Below are 14,723 nucleotides of genomic sequence, written 5' to 3' on the forward strand. Positions count from 1 at the left end.
TACGCTGTCTATCCATCCACTTTGTGTGGACTGTCTTCAATTAAAATAATGTTCTCAGACTTGTGCCAATTTGGGATATGGTGCCTTTAGTCAAACATGGCAGCCTATCATGCAATATCTTCAGTTAAGATGGTCAGTTCTGTGAATATTTTGAAGTATTCATCCTCAAATTTGTGCTGATAGGGTTGAATATCTTGACTCTTCAGTGTTATTTGTCCTAATATTTGTGCTAATCTGGGGTCTGGTATCTTTAGCGGAGCTTACCATGTCATATTCCGCATGACCAGGACATGAATAGCATTTGCTCTCACATCTTCTTTTACTGTGTTCAGTCAAAAGTTGTTTTGATTTTTAAGACTGCGTCGGTCTTTTCCAATCCCGGAGCGGAACCAAATCTTTCTGGGATTCCTTGCCCGTCGAATTACTTGCTACACCAAGTCTTGTGAATGAAATGATATGGATCCATTCCGCTGGAACGCAATTCTGCAGCACAGTTCTCAGTCAGTCGCAGGCTTTTCCAAACATGACAACAGGCGAGGAAAACCATGGAAGATGATTAAAAACACCTTTGGTGTAAAACAGCTGAAAGGTGCGAGATGATGAAGTGGCTCGAGCACTGTTTGCAGCCCATGCAGGGTCAGCCTGTCAGAGACGACATGGTGACATAGTAGCCGGCCCTCATTTAATCACCATATTAAGCCAGCCATCAAGCCACCCTAATGACACTGCAGCCAGGCGATTTATCTCCCAATTTGATTTAGGGGTCCATTTGTCATAAGTGACTGTTTCACTATGCAATCAATATGCCCCTTTCAGCACGTCGGACACCCTAAGACCTTAAGAGCTATACGTTCATGTAGTGAAGACTTGTTGTGATAAAGTAAATACTTGGCCGGGCCAAAGGGGCGACACATCGATCACGACGCGCTGCGTACATCCCCTCTGGTTCTGTTGGGAGACGGCCGTTATTCATAGACGCTGTCACTGCCATGCGCATGGCTGCCGCGCATCCATCGGTATTCAGAGAGACATTCCTCATGTCCGCTTGGAAATTTGATGAATTACAGTGTACGCCACCCTCTCCCCACATTATCCAACGTGTATGTTGCTTGCCAAGTGGCAAGTAGCTGCCACGCGAGCGCACCTTCACGGTATCCCTGCGACGCTCCATTGAGCTGCCGGGCAAATGCAGCTCTGCTCACTCGAGGGGAAATGGAAACAGCTGTGCCGCAGACAGCTGCTGGAGGAGAGGGTGAGGGAGGCGGGGGTCCGTTACTCCGTCACAAGACTTGGGGTACACGTTGGTTTCATCAAATGTCAGTCAAATTGGACAGCGGATGAACAAGAATGGGTGCTTTCTTCATTTTTCAAATGTCAACTTAATAAGGAATGGGACTATTTCTAAGTATTGATCTTGAACTGCTCCAGATTGTGTTCATTGCATGCTTTTATTTTGTGCTTTTGTATAGCATTGGTGGTTTGTATAATGGTCATGATAGTGGTGGTATTAACTGAAGGCTCAGATACTAAATGACAAGAATTCAACCATGCCACTGGTGCAAAAAACTTAGCAAGGCATTTTGCAGATTATCCCAAGTTTAGTGCAAAATATTCGTGCTGGATGTTGAGAAGCAGTCGTGATTGCCGAGGCAAAAAAGAAAAAAATGATGCAAATGAGCATAATCACAGCATAAGCGATTTTAATTGCACCTTCATTCCATGTCTAAAAAGAAAGCATTCACAGGAGGTTTCCAACGTAAGCCCCCGCAAAATAAGAGCGAGTGGGAGTGCACATAATTACTAGTCGTCGTTATGGACTCCCAAATAGCAGCGAATGAACTGCGCACCAGCCCGTTAGATTGGAGAATGTCACCTCGACGACGGCAAACTTTTCCAAAGTTGCATATGTGTGGTTCTCTTTGAGTCTCACATTGGTGGGGAAATCCGCCAAGAAAGAGAAGGCAGTCCGTCTTGAAGACAAATTCAAATTGTATCGGCTCCAAAAATAGGCTGGTTCCCCCTCCTCCCTCCTGCAGGGAGTGAAGATTGAGCTTTGTTGCAAACACCCGAGGAACATATGCTGCTGCTTCTACTTCTTCTTCGTCGGAGCAGCTTGTCGCGGCCTCAGATGTTCCTTAACAGTTCATTTCCTACGCTTTTTCCTTTTTTTTTCCTTAAATGTTTTTATGGTGCTAATTGTTTTTCGGCACGTTCCACTTGAGCAACTCCCTCCTTTGTCTTCCAGTCCAGACTGGCATGGCCAAATGTCAGAACCTCCACTGCCGTCAACCTCCCTGACAGTTTCTTTCAAAAATATTGTACTGCCACACTACGATGGGATGGCCAAGGTAGTCTAGTATATTTTTTGTTTTAAGGTGATCAAAATTCTCTCCATTATAAAATCAGCAATGGTGCCACAGTTCCACTTACTTTGGGATTACACCGCATGCGTGTGCGTTGCGTCTCCGCTCCGCTGCGTCTTGACTGCGTGCTCCGGACACGTCAATTTTATGAACAAAACTCACCGGCTGCGCACAGCTGCGGTCCGGCAGCTCAGTCGCCGACAACTTCCCGCCGTGTCTCGCGTGATAGCGTGCGATAATGTGGCATTATAAACAACGACAAACACACAGAGCTACTACAGAGAAGCAGAAAGAGAAGGTGGACTACTAAATGTCCCTTTCAGCATCAATTTTTAGGTTGTCCAAATAAAAAGGATGGTCTGTGTCATATAGAATCCACCTCCATTACAAATCTCTCCTCGTCGCTGCAGTGAATTAAGCGTTAAGCATTATGACGTTTTGCTGACATGATTGCAAAATAGGATCTGGTGAGTTTTTTATTCTGAAAAGTAACCGGAATTTTTTATTTTGAAACTGCTTCGGTCTTCCTGTCCTGCTCGATGTGTTCTGTGCTAGTTTGCCATTTGACGGATGCCGACGGATGCGTCGTCCGGCAAAAATAAAAAATAGCTCTATCCTTGCAGCGGGCTCCGGCACGACGCAGCTGGTCCGCAGTAGATCCGCAGCGCAGACGCAGCCGGTGTAATTTGAACGAGCTAATAGAATGAAACCAATCGGCTGCGCCGACGGAGCGGAGCGGAGGCACGCATACGCATGCTCTGTAATCCCAGGGTTAGTGTTGTTAAAGCTACGTAGAAAACACTGTCAACTGAAAACCTTAATATTTGGGTTTAGCCGGCATATATTCAAAACAGTGACTGTAACGCAAATTTCTTTCCTTCCTCTTACTGTTTGACAGGCGAGTCTCAATGCGCTGAAAACTATGATGTCACTCCCTCAGACATGATGTTCAATACCAGATTTTCCTTTTCTTACATTCTATTATGTATAGCTCTTTGTTTCATCACTTAGGAGTATATAATACTATACTATACTAATACTAATATAATACTTACTGTATTTTACTATTCATCAACTATTAGTGTTCAACCAAATTTAGACCCTGATATGGGTGATCATGGTGACAAAAATTTTACTGTTTTTCTTTAATTTTCAGGCTGTTTTGAGTGTTATTTTTGTATTGTTTGTGCCATTTTTGTTTTGTTTTTATGTTTGCACTCCCACTACCCATGCTGGGAAAGCTTCTAAATGTAAACCACGTAGGTCCTTTATTCACACAGTGTGATGCCTGGAGAGATCCGCCACAGACACAAAAGTGTGCCGTTGTGCAGCTTGTCATGCCGAATTTTCCGGCCATCCCTTTCCCGCACATTCCCTCTCAAGCGCGAGGCCGTGAAAATGCAGCCACGTCTCTGTACTTTGTGCACAGACCTGTATCCAAATGTTTCGCTCGCAGAATTTGAAGTGCGCTTCTTTTTCCTTTCCTCGGGTCAAAATGACCCGAGCATAAAATCTCCTCAATCTGTCTCAATAGCTTCAGTGTGTCTGTGACAGGGCAGACCTTCTTTTTCCTTGTTATTTATATGCTGACAGGGAAACTCATAAAACAGCAGACAACCTGGAGGTTTATTTTCGACACTTTTATTAAGATCCATGCCCAATTTCTTGCACTTAACCCTCCTGTTAGGTGTGTTTCTTTGGTACACCCCAAATGTTCATGGGTTAATGTGCCTCACAATGTTTCAAAGAAAGTGATTTATTTGGTAACTATTGCAAAATTTAAGACATAATACCAAGCACTTGCATAACATTTTATATGTGCTTTAGTTCTACAATAAATTGGTGATTAAACATTAAATTTATCTGTGTAAATGAGTGTTAAATATTAGACCTAAAAATGTATCAATTGGATAAATGTATCCATTTTGCCCCCTTTGAGCACCAAATTTTAAAGGAGCAACCATTAATCAATTATCAAAATACACAATTTTTTAAAATCTAATATCTGAATTTCAACTCCTCAACAGTAACTACTCTCCGATTTATGTAGTCCTCCATGAAAGCGGACTGAAATTTAAATAATTGCTTTACTTTGGAAAACAGGAGGCCTAATGAAGATTTTTGCCTATACTTTCCTCACAGACAGAACCAGTAACTGAATCACAGTTAATTTGTGTTTGTGCACTGTTGAATTGAAATAATGTCCTGTTTCTGAAGTTTTATCAGATTCATTAATTAATTAAAAAATAATCAACAGATTGATCAATTACTGAAATAATCATTCGCTGCAGCCCTAATGTATTTAATGTATTAAGTAATATTATAAATGCATACAGTAAGTTGAATATACAAATGTTTGATTTAATGTTTGCAGATGTTTTATTCTAGAAAAAAAAATTCCATTTAAAAAAAATATTTTCTCCTGAATTTTACACTTTAAAAACAATCCTCATAGAGGAAATCCTGCAAAATGTTTTGGTTTCCTGCCGTTGCAATATCGCAGCTAAAGCATCCACAGGCGTTCTCTTCCGACCCGGCTAAATGACCCCCTGTCGGCCCAGCAGCGCTACGGCAAGGTGAACTCCGCATCCATCCCTCATATTTACATACGAGCTTAATGACTCCCCTGTGGGCTGTTGGGTGGCCTTCCAAATAAATACTCTGCGTGGTGTAACTGAGAGTGATGCATAGTACTGGTGGGCAACTTATGACTCAGCCCGGGATGATGCACGGCCTCCCAGCCTTAATTGCGGGTCACATCGGAGGAAGCCGGCCGAGACCTACTGACCTTGGTGGGGGGAAAAAGGCACATTTTCTCATCTCAGGACTAGACGTCACTTACCTGGGGAAGAAAGTATGCTTTTACTATACAGAAAAAGGGAGTTTTTCAGTCCGATATTTCTTGTGCTTTAGTTAATAAGTGTAATTAATCAACATATAGAGTAAAACCCAGGACCCAGGAACATGATTGCTTTTGCAGGAAATCAACATAACAGGAGGCTAAAAACAATAACGAAACATTTCAACCCAATGAATTTTCACAATGTGAAATAAATGGATCGTTTGAATTTACTGCTTTCCTCTAGCCCAACCTTATGGCAACGCTTGTGTGCATGTGTGTGTGTGTGTGGGGTGGGGGGTGTTTGTGTGTGCGAGCAAAAGCTTCAAAGACTGAAATCAATCTCCTTAATTAATAATGTAAGGTGCTTGTCTTATCCATTAACTCCAGTTGGCCGTAATAACTTCAAATTGGGCTGGAGAATCACAAATTTAAATCACGCCGTAATAGAAGTGAGCCCGGGGGGGATGACACATGTAGCACTATCAGTCCACATTGATTTTTGCAATGCAGCCTTGCTTGGTAGATGGCGTGCATATTGTCAAATGTCTGCTATTCCCCATGAGGTTGTCTCAAAGTTGCTAAAAGCCAAACGGTAGGGCATATTTAAAGTGCCGGTTTTTCAATACGTCAGATAAGTGTATGTAATTTAAAGCGTCAAACCCACCGGGAATGCTCCACACGTGACTCCGGACTACTATGTGATAACGCGACCCCTGCTGCAGCTCATGCCGTGATAACATCTGCACCTTTTGTCACCTTCGGCTGCTTTCCAATGTTCACTGGGCAGCGCAACAAGAGGCAACGTAATTGAAACGCCGCTGTGGCGTTTTAGCGGAAAGCTTTCTGTCCACACCGTGACACCAGAGCAAGGTAATTATGGAAACATATGGCTGACCGGGGTGTCTTTTAACCCTTTCGCTAATGACTTTTGCCCATAGAGAAAGGGCAGGGGAAGGACACTGGTACCATTAAGGAGACCCATTGCGCATCTCGCTAAAGAGTGGTACTCAAAAATCATGACGGACAGAACGAGGGGATATACTATTAAACAAATGTCTGAACTACACAGAAACACTACCGAGTCAAATCCAAAAGCTAAGCAGAGCACCAGTGTTGTTGGATGCACAGATTACATTGTCTGATGACCGGCGGTTGATTGTTGCACACAGCTGCTGATGAGTTTCCACAGGTCATTAAAAAGCATTACGAGTCACTAAATTGATTTTGCTCAAATGAAGGCCTTAAATGACATTAAGAAGCATTAAATACAATGTTGTAGTGTTGCTGTCACCAATGTCCAACATGAATCACTAATGTCACCTAGTGGCAGAAAAATACCTCAACACTATGACCCAATGTTTTATACTCCTTTTAACCATAACCTTAAACTGTAACTTTCTGAATTACTTACTATAAAATTACTGTATCAATTAATTAAAATATGCAACCACATTTGTTATGGTAACCACATTTGTCCACTTTTATGTTGAGAGAAAAACTTGAAAATTATACTTTATTGTATGTTTAGAATAGATATAACATGCAATTAATTTACAATTAATTGAGAGTTAACTATGGAAATCATGTAATTAATTACAATTAAAAACTGTAATATATTGACACCCCTAATATATAACCAGTCTATGTATAGTATGTATGTATACAGTATGTGTGCGTGTGTGTGTACATGCAGTACAATGTGGGCATTCGATTAGTTTTAAGTTGCATTGAAAAACAACAACATTAAATAGTGTTAATTTAGATTTGATGATACCTGTAGAAACCCTGTACTAATTGACCAGTGATGTGCTGCCTCCATGAGTGAAAATACATTCCATGCTTTTACTGTCTTTATGGATGCTCACAAACACTCTGCTGCTGAGGGGGAGGCCAGGGTGATCAAAACGGATAGAAAGTGTGTTGTATTTCTATAACCTTAGAGTATTTTCACCAAAACCTCAGGCATTCAATTTAAAGAAACCTAGAAAGTGTTTTAAAGCAACATTTGCATAATCTGTCTTCTTTAAAAACAAATATGTTGAGCAAATGTTGAAGCAAGCATGCCAAGCTCATAAAGACTTATGGTACACTTTGAGGTTTACACATAGCGTTACAGCAACCGCTAAATGGTTGTTACTTCAAAGCCTTTTGCATTGGCAGCCGCTTCAATTTACTCCAGACGACCCACTTCAACTCCATTAACGTTCTTGGCTGAATGGGATCGAGGGGAGATGTGTCCCCATAATGCCAGCTCACCTCGGGCAATTTTTTTTCTTCACTGTTGGATGCTCCGTCTACCTCTCTCTCTCGCCCCCTTCTCTCCCCCTGATGCTAATGGAGAGCAAAATTACCCTCCCCACTCCATGCAAAACATGCCCACAGCCCTCAGGTAAATCAGTGTGACCCAGCCAACTGGAGCTTTTGTTCCATTTGCTCTTGTGGCTGTTGGCAAACGTGCCGCTGCTGCTGTTGCGACTGCACAATGCACTGAAAGCTCTGGCCAATGGCAAGGCTCTGTAGCACAATGAGCTGCCGTCGGTCCAGAAACGGTCGTACGAAATAGCGTCGGCCACTCCTTTTGCTAGAAATGCGACATGCACTTGAGAACGTAAAAGTGGTTGTTTGCTTGTGTGTCAAGAGTGTTCATGTCAATTAATTTGTTGAAAGTAGCAACTGTAAAATGAAGTTAGCACCGCATACAATGTATCAATATCAACCTTAAAACAAAAACAAAAAAAGGACTCGTGTGGCGACAACTTCTTCTCAAAAATGCTTCTCGCTCCTTGGCTAAACTTGGCACCTCTTTGATACACGCTTCACCTCATTTCCGTAGATGCCACACGATGGTAAATAAGCCCTGTCCGATAGAAAAGTTGGACAATTGTTCTAGAAGGGTCAAAAAACTATTGATCGACAACTAATCGACTATCAAATTATACAACTATTATGACTATACTAATCATCACATAATCATTTCAAGCCATTAACTTAAAATTGTCCGGAGCATCTGATTTCAGCCTCTTAACAGTAATTACTCTGATTTCTGTAAATTAGTTTCATGAAAGCAGACTGATAATGCACCCAACAAAAATATAAACGCAGCACTTAGGTAGCTCCCATTTTTTTTAGATGAACTCAAAGATCTAAAAGTTCTTCCACATACACAATATCACCATTTCTCTCAAATATTGTTCACATACCAGTTTAAATCTGTGATAGTGAACACTTCTCCTTTGCCGAGATAATTCATCCCTCCTCACAGGTTTGCCGTATCAAGATGCTGATTAGACACCATGACTGCATACAATAAAAGGCCACTTTGAAAGGTGCAGTTTTGTTTTATCGGGGGGTGGGGGTGTCTGGGGACTCAGAAAACCAGTCAATGCTGTCCCCAGACATCCTAAAAATATTTGATAGTGACAGCCCTAAATATTTCTATTAGACACAATTTTGTGGGAGTTCTTCTGCAAATGACAGCAAGAGTGTCCCTAAAATAGAAAAATAAAAATCTTGAATCTTGAGGTGAACTTGCAAGTAGCGAACTGTGAATAGGAGGGGAACAATTTGCTGTTTACATAACTGCCGTGCCAGCCCCTCAATATAGTACAACCTATTAGCTTGGTGTTCAATAAGTCAAAATATTGTAAAATAAAGTGGAATGGAAAAGCTTTGTTTTGATTGAAGAAGTATTTTCTTCGTCCATCATCTGTCCTTTTTCCCAACTTAGCACGTAACTCGGTTCTCTGGTCAATAATAAAAGAACAGATTTGTCATCCATCTCTGGCTGCTGCTAATTGAGACGGGAGGAACAAGGCGTCAACTGTTCCTCTCCTTTGCTAAACGCCGATTAGACGCCTAAGACCATCTGGTCCGTTTTTGACTGTCATCGCTGGCCAGTTGTCCCGTTCGTGCCGATCCGCCGAGCATCAGCGCGGCGCGACTTCGCCTTCGAGACGCACACCAACCGGGAATTGATTTCCTCTCCCGCATTCAACACCCGGCAAATATTTCTGACAAAGACGTATGGCGCAGAGAAGTGCGCTGCAGCAGGCTGCCAATCCTCCAACTTGGACGTTTTTCGCTTGATTGTTTCGGGCAATGTGCGCATTTTGTCGCGTTCCAGCAGGGGGGCTGCTTCAGGCAAACACATGACGACACGATGAAGTGGTGGCGCGTTGTCTCATCGTTTAAGGTGGCAACAAGGAAAAACACCTTTGTGACACAACACTCACTAATATGTTCTGGCATTCGCCTAACCCATCTTTGAGAATGTGTCCTTCATCCCTTCACCAGTTGGAATTTTAGGCAAGCTAGCTGACATTCAGAATTTGCTCGTGCTCGAGTTCCTGTCTGCGCTCTGGCAGCTCGACTGATAGGCAGTCCGGTGGACTGGCAGGCTTTTTAAATTGCACATGGGTTGATGGTTGGCTGTCAGGAGGGGCAATTTTCAGAGCATTTCCGAAGGGCAAAAAAATACCGGGGGAGGGACGCTGACCTCGATAAGGCATATCTCTAATCTTGATCAAATTAAGGCAAAAACTCTGGGTACTCAGATTGTATTGGAATAGGTTTTCCAAGGAAGGCAGTACATCACCATCTTGGATTTTCCTGCCTCCTGATACGGGCTGTTCGGTCCCTGTACGACCGGTGTCAGAGTTTGGTCCGCATTGCTGGCAGTAAGTCGGATTTGTTCTCATTGAGGGTTGGACTCTGCTTAGGCTGCCATTTGTCACCGATTCTGTTCATAACTTTTATGGACAGAATTTCTAGGCGCAGCCGTAGCGTTGAGGGGTTCCGGTTCGGTGGCCTTAGTATTGCACCTCTGCTTTTTGCAGATGATGTGGTGCTGTTGGCTTCATCAAGCTGTGATCAGGAAGTGGTTGGGATGAAGATCAGCACCTCCAAATCTGAGACCATGGTGCTCAGTCGGAAAAGGGTGGCGTGCTCTCTGCGGGTCGGGGATGAGATCCTGCGCCAAGTGGAGGAGTTCAAGTATCTTGTTCACGAGTGAGGGCAGGATGGAGCGGGAGGTCGACAGGCGGATCGGTGCAGCATCTGCAGTGATTCGGACTCTGTATTGGTCCGTTGTGGTGAAGAAGGAACTGAGCCAAAAGGCGAAGCTCTCGATTTAATGGTCGATCGACGTTCCTACCCTCACCTATGGTCACCAACTGTGGGTCGTGACCAAAAGAACAAGATCCCGGATACAAGCGGCCGAAATGAGTTTCCTTCGCAGGGTGTCCGGGCTCTCCCTTAGAGATAGTGTGAGAAGCTCGGTCATCCGGGAGGGACTCAGGATCGAGCCGCTACTCCTCCACATTGAGAGGAGCCAGTTAAGTCAACCTCATCCCGTTTTTATTTAGTCAAGTTTTAGTTGACTATAAATTGCCTGACCAGTATAATCTCAGTTAGCACAAATTCAACATCATACACAATTATATCAAGTGGCTTCTATCGCTACATGCTACAATCCAGTAGCATTAGTTTGCAGCCGGTTTAATGTTGTCCTTGGAACATTATAGCCATTGTTTTAATGCTACGTTATAAACCACCACCAAATTACTTAACCACGTCTTTGTGGTGAACTGCACTTCCTTTTCTTCCCATGCGTTTTTGCACGCCAAACTAAAATGTCAATATGTTTTCGCCCAGTATCTATTTAGTGAACTAAATTTTTTATCTCATCTTCATCTTCATTAGTCCACGGAAATGCATACTGATTTGGTTGCAGTTATTGTTTATTAATCAGGGTTTTTGTCCGGTAAAAAATGCATGTTTTTCTTTGTTAATGAAATCGTGGAACTCGCCATGTTAACAAATTGCAAAAAGCTCTAGTCCTCTTCTTCATTTGGACCCATGCCAGGGTTCAACAGGTCTTACTTCTCTACATAATTTTGTGGGAATTGCAAAATTGGCTTTGTATTATCTTACTATACCCCACTCTGTTGGTCCCATGTTGTAGTGTATGTAGCAGAGTGGCTTCATTCAAAGCCAGTTATGAGTCATAAATCTATGTAGGGCCGCATAACTGCAGACAGGTGGCTTCCTTATGTCCTGCTGATAAGTGGAGCGTAGTCGTTAATCATTTGTGCTGCTCCTTGACCGTCCAGGATACAGTTGTTGTGGATCAGACCAATAGGGCCTACCAATTAACTTCTGGTCTCCCTTCCCAACGCACAGTGAAAAATCAGATTGGAAAATGTCACGTTGTGCAGATAAGCTGACTGGTAGACCTATTTCCAGTCGGCGGTAATTACAACACGATGATTTTGGAATTGTAAAGGATTTGTCACGTCCGAGCAAATGGCGGGGAGCGTTCATTGCATGCGTTGATAAGACGCGGCACCCGTAAGCCTGTGACAAGAGTCACTATAGTGATTATGCGAAATGGCAGCAACACTGTACAACAGTCGTCTCAGCAATTCCACGATACGCCTTGCATATGAACTAGGAATAAATCCACAACCCCCCTTCAGCTTTTTGAAGGCAGCTATTCACATGCTTAGCCCCCTCGCACTGCGCCGCCTGCCAGAATCAATTGCGCTGGCGACCATAGCCAAGCATGAATTTTTATCTCCCAGCCGGAAAACAAGGGGAGCAGTGCGTGGAGAGATGCCGGCCATCAATCACATGATTAATTCTCTCTCGATGCTTTTGAAAGTGAACTTGGCATTCATCTAAAGACCTTGAACTGTGATGCGCTAACCTCCCCAACACTCAATCTTTAACCTTTGCAGAAAAGCTACTCAGGACCTACTTCGAGTTATTGGTACTCGTTAGAGAATGTTTCATCACCTGACCCTGTCAAGTGTAATCAATGCATAATAAATGTTTGCCCTTTACACTGTATAACTGTGTCAACAATGCTTTCGCAATGGCCAAACACGCCGTAATTATCATTGTTGATGACCTTTTGTTTTCATCCCGCAGCTCTTGAACTCCCGGGAAGTCTGCTTGAGTGCTGAAAGGTAAGCTTGACTTCAGTTTTTGGTCAGTGTGCTGGCAAAGACTTGCGCAAATGTTAATGTACCAGATTTGTTTGCCTAGGGTTGCACGATATAGTGAAGCACTGTAGTATTCAATTTTTTTCCTCAAACAGAGTCTGAAGTCTTTTGACAAAGTCATTAGTACGGACTGTTGATTGTAGATTTTTCCTTTGGGAATTTAGCAGGAGGCAAGACGTTTATGTTTATTGGTCAAATGTTTGTCCAAGGGTTGCACTAGACACAGTAGATTCATACGCCAGTGGTCGAATGCTGCCATGCAGATCCACTGAGAGCAAAATTAGGGTTCAGTGCCTTGCTCAAGGACACTTCCATGTGATCACAAGGGCTAAGGACCGAACCCACAACCTCTCAGTTGGGAGATGTCCACTATACCTCTGAGCCTCTCTCAAAACAAAATAGTTACTATTCTTCTTGTGTGTGCTATATATTTGGTAAGACAAGGAATATTTACTGTGCATAGAAAGGTACAAACTTTTGGATTGGCTGGGAATGTTTTTGACAGTTTGCGAGATGAACCATCAAATCATTGGAGCGACATTTTCCGCCCCGTAACACAAAAACAAAAAGGCGGTGAATGCAAACAGACTGCTATTTCTCACCCTGTCTCTTTCCTCTGGTCCAGTGCAATTCAATCCACATTTCTACACTGTCTGGGGATTGCTATGATATGCTCCCACTAGCGACTTGTATTTGTCGTTCGGTTTCTGCGACAAATGTTCATTTAAATGACTATGAGGGGGAAGGGAGCATTATGGCTAGCATAATGGCTTTGGACAATTTGTAGCAGCGGGGGCATAATTAGTGCAAGGCCTTGGACATGTCACAATCTGTTTGTCAGCTGTGCTTTAAGTCTCAGCTTTTACTCGCTTCTTACCATTGTTTGTGCTTTAATTCTTATTGTTGGACAAGGAGTCACGAAAGTTATAATTGAATAAAATGTTGTCATTGAGCGTTACAACCACCATGTTTAAAGCTTGCTCCGCCAATGCTGTGATTTATCAACCGGTCGTAAAGTCCTTAATTGATTCATTTCCTCACCACTGAGCGTGGTTGGAGTCAAATGTTGCTATGTGACTGTAAGAAGACATTGTTGTACCAACTTGAAACAGAGGTGGATGAAAGTGTCTTTGAGGATTGGTCGCCTACGTTGGGAGAAAATAGTGGCCTTTGCCGCGCTTTCCTCCATTTCCAGCCGCCACTCTCCGCTATATCTCCCGTTGACCGGCTCTCCTATCTCTTCTGTTGCTGCCAATCTGTGCCGCACAGCCCACTGGTTTTTCACAGCACGCAGCCCCCACCTCCATGCCTGTGCTCACCTGTATACTCATTTGAGCCTGGGAATGGCTAATGGTCGCTACTGTCTGCTCACGTCAAGATGACTTCATGCGCTCGGCATGATGGGGCTCAGGTGTGCGCCCAGAGCTGCTCTTCAGGGGGACTTCAGCCAGACCACATGGCACCTCGGCAGCACAGCTCCCGTGCTTCTGTTCTGGCGTCACGCATGTTAGCGTGATGGAAACAAGAGCAAACAGCTTTGGGACTGAACCCTCAACTTTTTTTTTCTTTTTCCCCCCAGAGATAGCAGGGGTCGTGCAAACACTAGGTCCACATTATTTCATTTGTATAATTTTTGTTTTCAAATTTATTTATTTATTCATGTTTTTGTTAAATTACTATCATACTATTATTAATGATGATTGTTGGATTTTATTTTCAATTAATCCGTTTATATTTTATTTTACTATTTACTATTTTTTTCTTGTATTCATTTTTTAACGCAATAGGCAGTTGCCATTTGGTCACATGAGCATTTCATCAATTGATTGTAGCATTTTTTTTTTTATTCAATGATTACATCCAAGTTAAATTTTTGCAGTTTACACTATCAGCGCTAAACATATGTCGAAGTACGTGGTCTTTGGGGTTAACTAAGTAGATTTTGATTTGAATGAAATTTGGTGTACTTGTTGATTGTGATGGTACGACACAAAATTTCTAATTTTTGGTCAATTGGAGCAAGGATTTGGGAGCTACAACCTGACAAATGTTGACATTTTCTGCCCCCCCCCCCCCAAAAAAAAGATGTACATGTATATAGATACCTGTTTTTTTTTTTTATTGAGTTCCTGAAACACAAGGGTTCAAAGAAAGCCGGCCAAAAATGTCAACATTTTGTGGACCGTAGCTCCCAACCCCCTGCTCCGATTCACCTCAAATTTGACATCACTATCAACAAGTACAGCAAGTTTCATTAAAATTTAAATCTGCTTTGATTTATTTGGGAGGTGATTTGGCATGGAACAACCCAACAGTATTAATGAAATAACGTCATATAAAATTGATAATGCCAGGTGCTCGTGCTTTGGGTGCTTTTTGCCTGATTATAATTTCCCTATTGTGAAGCGGGCCGCTGTTTTACTATATTGATTTTATTTACAAGCCGTCTATATTTTATTGGGTGCAAATCTGAAGCAATTGTTTCCAAGTGCATCAATATGTCTCAGAAGGCCC

General features: G+C 42.7%; 1 protein-coding gene across 23 annotated transcripts in view; it reads left to right on the top strand.

The window, feature by feature from the left end:
- The window catches only part of ptprda (protein tyrosine phosphatase receptor type Da), a 236,499-nt gene that overhangs the window by 115,162 nt on the left and 106,614 nt on the right, over nucleotides 1–14,723 (top strand). For all 23 annotated transcript variants that reach the window (XM_086058898.1, XM_086058901.1, XM_086058902.1 and 20 more), the window contains exon 9: nucleotides 12,136–12,173. The gene's annotated coding sequence lies outside the window, so the exon portion shown is untranslated. The remainder of the gene's footprint in view (nucleotides 1–12,135; nucleotides 12,174–14,723) is intronic.

This window comes from Leptonotus elevatus, chromosome 17 (genome assembly GCF_054856555.1).
Source record: "Leptonotus elevatus isolate MCC_2025b chromosome 17, RoL_Lele_1.0, whole genome shotgun sequence".
Taxonomy (NCBI): Eukaryota; Metazoa; Chordata; class Actinopteri; order Syngnathiformes; family Syngnathidae; genus Leptonotus; species Leptonotus elevatus.